The following is a 6,907-nucleotide window of genomic DNA, read 5'->3' on the forward strand; positions in this document are numbered from 1 at the left end:
CAGCTAGTTCCTTACAAGTGTACTCCCATAAGACTGTCAGCTGATTTTTCAACAGAATCTTTGCAGACCAGAAGTGATTGGCAAGAAATATTCAAAGTAATGAAAAACAAGAACCTGCAACCAAAACTACTCTACCCAGAAAGGCTATCAATTAAAATTGAAAGTGAGATAAAGAGCTTACCAGACAGGAAAAGGCTAAAGGATTTCATCACCAATAAGCCATATTATAAAAAGTGTTAAGGGAACATCTCTAAAAAGAAGAAGGAGGCAAAAAAATACATATGAATAATAAAATGACAATAAGTATGTACCTAAATCACTTTAAATGTGAATGGATTAAATGCTCTAATCAAAAGAGATAGGGTAGCTGAATGAATAAGAAAACAAGATCCATACATATGCTATCTACAGGAGACCCGTTTCAGATCAAATGACACACACAAACGGAAAGTAAAGAGATGAAAAAGAAATTTCATGCAAGTGGAAATGAGAAAAAAATCTGGGGTAACAATACTTATATCAGACAAAATAGACTTTAAAACAAAGGCTGTAATAAGAGACAAAGAAGGGCATTACATTAATAATAAACAGATCAATACAATGAGAAGACATAACTCTAGTAAACATTTATGAACCCAACAAAGGGGCATCTACATATATAAAGCAAATATTGACCCACGTAAAGGGAAAGACTGACAGTAATACAGTCATAGTAGGGGACTTTAACATTCCATTGACACCTATGGACAGATCTTTCAGACACAAAAATCAACAGGAAACAGCAGCCTTAAATGAATTTAACCATTACTTTTAGAGTGCATATGGATACTTTCCAGAATAGACCACATGATAGGCCACAAAATAAGCTTCAATAAATTTAAGAAGATTAAAATGATATCAAGTGTCTTCTCCTACCACAATGGTATGGAACTAGATATCAACCACAAGAAAAAACTAGAGAATACACAAACATATAGAGGCTAAATAACATGCTACTAAACAACAAATGAGTTAACAATGAGATCAAGAAAAAAAATTTAAAAATACCCAGAGACAAATAAAAATTTAAACACACAATGACTCAAAATCTATGGGACAGAGCAAAAGCAGTCCTGAGAGGGAAATTCATAGCAATACAGGCCTACCTAAAGGAACAAGAAAAATCTAAAATAAACAATCTAAACTCACACTTAAAAGTACTAGAAAAAGAACAACAAACAAAAACAAAAGTGAGCCAAAGGAAGGAAATAATAAAGATCAAAACAGAAATAAATGAAATAGATCCTAGAAAAACAACACAAAAGATCAATGAAACCGAGAGCTGGTTCTTTGAAAGGGTAAACAAAATTGATAAACCTTTAACCAGACTCGTCAAGAAAAAAAGAGAGAGGACCTAAATAAATGAAATCAGGAGTGAAAGAAGAGAAATAACAATGACCACAGAAACACAAAGGATTATAAAAAAATACTATAAGCAATTGTATGCCAACTAATTGGACAATCTGTAAGAAATGGATACATTCCTAGAAATATACAGTCTCCCAAGACTGAGTCAAGAAGAAACAGAAAACCTGAACTGACTGATTACCACCAACAAAATCAAATCATTAGTCAAAAATCTCCCAAAAAACAAAAGTCCTGGACTGGTTTCATAGATGAATTTTACCAAACATCAAAGAAGAATTAATACTTACTCTTCTCAAACTATTCCAAAAATTCGAGAAAAGGAAAGGCTCCCAAACTTTTATGAAGCCACGATTACCCTGATTCTGAAATCAGACAGAGCTGTTACAATAAAAGAAAACTATAGGCTGATATCTTTGATGAATATTGATGCAAAAATCCTCAACAAAATATTAGCATACTGAATTATGTTAACTACATTGTTATAATATTAATTACATTAATATTACAGTATTTGCTATTGAATATGGGACTGGACCCAGTATTAGTGAGCGCACCTAGCATCCAGATCATGGTCTTTAATAACATTTCTCAATAAAAAAATCAGGGATGCTTGGAGAAATATATGCTTCTAGCACTGGAGCAGAAAATATATAAGATGAGCCTGAAACTCATGCAGTGCCAGAAAGTAAGGAAGTGTCAAAGAGACTCAGAAGTCAACCGAAAGAGCTCCCAATGGTCAACTTGAGAAATAAAATATCGTAGTATTGGATTATAACCGAAGTATACAGTAACTCTTTATGAGCTCATACTGACCTAAATGGTTGAATAAATAGATAATTAATCAACTAGTAGGGAAAGAAAAGACAAATCTCCCATGAAGAATTCCAAACAATGTATGTATATACTCCTCCTTTAAACAGAGCATAACTTCCACCACTTAAGTAAGGGCTTAACTTATTGACTTTATTCCAGAGAATATAGTACAGAAGTGGGGAAAAGCATAACTTGTCATTGGAGAAATCAGCTGGGGCAACATCATAGTCGACGTCAACAATAAGTCATCTTGATAGTATATACTCTTGACATGATATAATGAGAATGGCACTTTACCCCTGTGATCATCTTCCCCAAAATGCTTAACCTCTGTCTAAACATGAGAAAAATATCAGACAAACCCAAATTGCAGGACATTCTATAACACATTTGACCAGTATTCCTTAAAACTGTCAAGGTCATCAAAAGCCAGGAAAGTCTGAAAACTGTCACAGCTAAGAGAAGGCTAAGAAGACATGACATTTAAATATAACATAGTGTTCTGGATGAGATCCTAAAACAGAAAACAAATGTTAAGTGAAAATAAGAAAATCAGAAAAATAATATATTAATAATATATTAGTTGAAACAAATATCCATACCAATGTAAGATATTAATTATAGGAGAGTTCAGCTTTAGCGTACATGGGAACTCTGTACTATCTTTCTGATTTTGTCCATTAATATAAAACTATTTTAATACCAAAAGTTTATTTTTAAAAAAAAGTGGGTGTGGGAAGCTCACAGTAAATGGAATGGAACTGAAAATTTGGAATCTTTCCTTTTATATAATTTTGGCTTCTAAAACGTAGATATTTTACATGGTAAAAAGTTTAAAAGAAAAAAACAAACAACAAAAAAGAAGTTCAAAGGAATCTGAAATTTCATTTATAATCATATGCTACTTAATGACGGGGACATGTTCTGAGAGATGTGTCATTAGTCAAGAGATATGTCATTAGATATTTTGTCATTGTGTGAATATTATAGTGCACTTACACAAACCTAGATAGTATAGCCTACTACACACCTAGGCTGTATGGTATAGTCTATTGCTCCTAGGCCACATGCCTGTACAGCATTTTACTGTACAAAACAATACTAGATTAAATCAAGCACAAGAGAAAACAATACAATCAAGAGATATGAGGTTGCCACTGGCATAACATGGCCTGTAGGTTTATATCAAACTTTTTTTATATGTGGAAAGAATACACTCTAAAATAATGATAAAAAATATAGTACAGTAAGTCCTCAATTAACATCATTGATAGGTTCTGTGACTTTAAGCAAAATGATGTACCAATTTACCATACTATAATTGATATAAACAAGAGCTAAGTTTATATGGCATTTCATCAGTGTAATAACAAAATGACATTGAATGAAACCTTATTTGAGGACCTGCTGTATAGTAAAAACATAAACTAATAACATAATTGCTTATTTTATTATTAAATATTATTTATTTGTTTATTATCAAATATTATATACTATACATATGCTATACTTTTATATAACTGGAAGCACAGTAGGTCTATTTACACCAGTATCACCACAAACACATGAGTAATGCATGGTGCTACATTATGACAGCTATGACATCATTAGCCAATAGAAAATTTTCAACTGCATTATAATCTTCTGAGGCCGCTGTCATGTATTCAGTCTGTCATTGATCAAAACATCACTGTGCCGTGCATGACTGTAGTAGTATTACTGCAAATAGTGATAATGGTATGTAATGTTAAAACTACTTGAATGTTTGAAAATCCTGTGTTATAGGATAAAGAAAACAAGTAAGTTTGTTAATTCTATTAGGAACAAAATTATTCAGTGAATAATAAAAGATATACATGTAATGTTAAAACTGATTTAAAAATATCAGAGTGAACTCATGATTTTTAAATATGTATGTGTGTATGGTGTGCTTCTCCTAACTCAGATCACTGACCATTCCAGGGAGCAGCAACCCCACACTAGCAGCAGTGGGTACAACTAGCACCCTTATATGGTTTATATATATCATTCTTCGCTAAAAAAATAATCAGAGATATTGACTCATTCCATGCCTTGGACAGGGAAAATATTAAGTGAGAGTGGATATCTTAGTTTACATTTAAAAAAACAAAATGGATATTTTAAGAGGATATAAGAGATACCTTTAAGGATTCCCATTCATCAGTTTAGTATAATTTGGATATCCAGCAGAAGCAGCATCACTACAATTGTAATAATTGTATTTTATTGCATGACATTGTATTTTATTGCATGACATTAATTATTTGTTAAGCTTTACATATAAGTCATATAGTTGTATAACCTTTCTACATGTATATTTCACAATAAAACAGAGTAAAATAAAATACTCAATATTTTTCCACTGGTCAACTAGATTGCTTTCCAGGAATGTTTCTATTAAATATTGATCTAATTGCTTTATTTTGGAATCTTTTCATACAACAAAGCATACCCAGTGTTAGCTCACTTTCATATTAAATACAAACTAGAACAATAACTTAAATGGTTAAAGTATACTGTAAAAACAGAATGCATAGTTTAATGACAAATGTAATCCTAAATGAGAGCTCTCAAATATGGGAATTGAAAAATCCTTACAATGTAGAATTACTCTTTTGAGTATCTTTGTGTTTTTCATAAATTTATAAAAGAAAATTCTCAAATTTACCTGAAATCTCAACAAGACCAGCCCCTCAGAACATCCTGGTATTAGAGTCTTTCTGTTATAGTTACTGTTTGGCCTTCCTACTTTAATATAATTTCCAAAGTGAGTACAACTGTGCTCACAGATGTGTCTAAAATCTCCAATATGTGACTATTGGCTTTTTCAGCTAGGGATGGTTTTCAGTTGGCAAACATAGCTTCCATTATTTTCAGAATCTATTTCTCGTTTGTTGATCTTGGAACCGCTCTGGAGTCTTTGCTTAAAAACCGTCTTTTTATTGGGGTTACATAAATTGTTTGGCTGGCTAATATAGCCTGTGCCATAATATTACCCAGGATAGGCTGGTGCACTCCCACTTGCTTCAGAAAATCACTGTCACTGTGATGATTTTTGCTAGAAAAATTCAAAATCATAGGACATATATTATTATGACATTCCTCCTAATTCATACTGAAATGTGCATCCTTCATTATGTATAGCTTATATAGTTTATTATTATAACAGTATTTTTCATTATAATAGACACACCATTATCAATCAAATTTATTTTTTTTTCTATATCATGGTGACTATGCTGTAAGGTAAATAAATGTTTAATAACTATGTTGTATACCTAAAATTCTTATAATATGGAATTTCAGTTACACTTTAATTAAACAAATACAATACAAAATTTTAAAAACTAAAAAATATTTCTTTTCAGGAGTAGTGTCAGTGAAAATGGCAGAATAGGAAACTCCAAAAATTCTCTTTTCAATACAAGCAATGAGAAAACTGTCTAAGATTGTAAGAATCAACTTTTTTAGAACTCTGAAAATTAACTAAGGCTTGTAGATATTTAAAGAGTATTTGTTCAAGAAAAATGACAGAATCTCCATAAAAAGAGTGAGCTTTGTGGCTTTTTTACCTGTCCTATTCCCATCCTCCCTACCTTACCTCTTAAAACTTGCTATAACTTTAAAAATAAACAACTTATATTCACAGCGGAAACCAGCGATCTGATAGCCACTGAAGAGGACAGAATAAGTTAAAGCCCTTTTCCCAGAGTCGTCATTATTTCATTCATTTGGTGATACCCTGGAAGACCTCACTCACAAAGCTTACTGACTCAGAGCTCACCCAATATGAACAGCCTTTCTCCCAGAGATGTTTGTTGAAAACATCAAGAGAGAATTTTTAACTTCAAACTGCATGAGATGGTGAAAAACAGAGTGGGAAACAAGAGGCTAACCAAAATCTGAGGCATAAGAAGTCCATAGGAACTTCAAAAAGTTCTGGCATATTCCTGGGAATCAAGCTGTGCACGTGCTCAGGCCTCTCACTTCTGGATGAATTTGAAGTCGTGCACATGCTATGGTACAGTTCTCAATTGCCTGGCCTCATATCAAAGGCTTGCCTGAATACACACAGAACCCCTTGGCAAAGATTGGGAGACAGATTCGTTCCAAGTATTTAAGAAAATTCCTATCCAAATATTAGCTGACCATTAAGCTAACTGAGCAGAGATTTAAGTGGCCACGCACAATAAAGAGTATATACTTTATAGACTTGGTTCAGAAAAGTCACTAAACAAGTAACTTCAAAAACAAAAGGCAACAAAAGTAAACCATGAAGAGGTGAAAGAATTTGATTTTCAGAGTTGCCATACTATCTTGTTTAAAATGTTCAGTTTCCAAAAAGATTATGAGATATACAATGAAACAAGAAAATTTTGCCCATAAATAGGAGAGAAAAAGCAACAAACAGAAACTATCTCTGAGGAAGCCAATCATAGGATTTAATAGACAACTATTTTAAATCAACCACATGAAATATGTTTAAAGAACTAAAGGAAAACATATATAAAGAATAAAAGAAAGTATGAGAACAATGTTTCATCAAATAGAGAATATCAGTAGACAGAAATTGTGAAATAGAACCAACAGAAATTCTGAAGTTAAAAAGTACAAAAACTGAAATGGAAAATTTAATAGAGAGTCTCAATAACAGATGTAAGCAGGT

Source organism: Pteropus medius, unplaced genomic scaffold (genome assembly GCF_902729225.1).
Source record: "Pteropus medius unplaced genomic scaffold, Ma_sr-lr_union100, whole genome shotgun sequence".
NCBI classification, from domain to species: Eukaryota; Metazoa; Chordata; class Mammalia; order Chiroptera; family Pteropodidae; genus Pteropus; species Pteropus medius.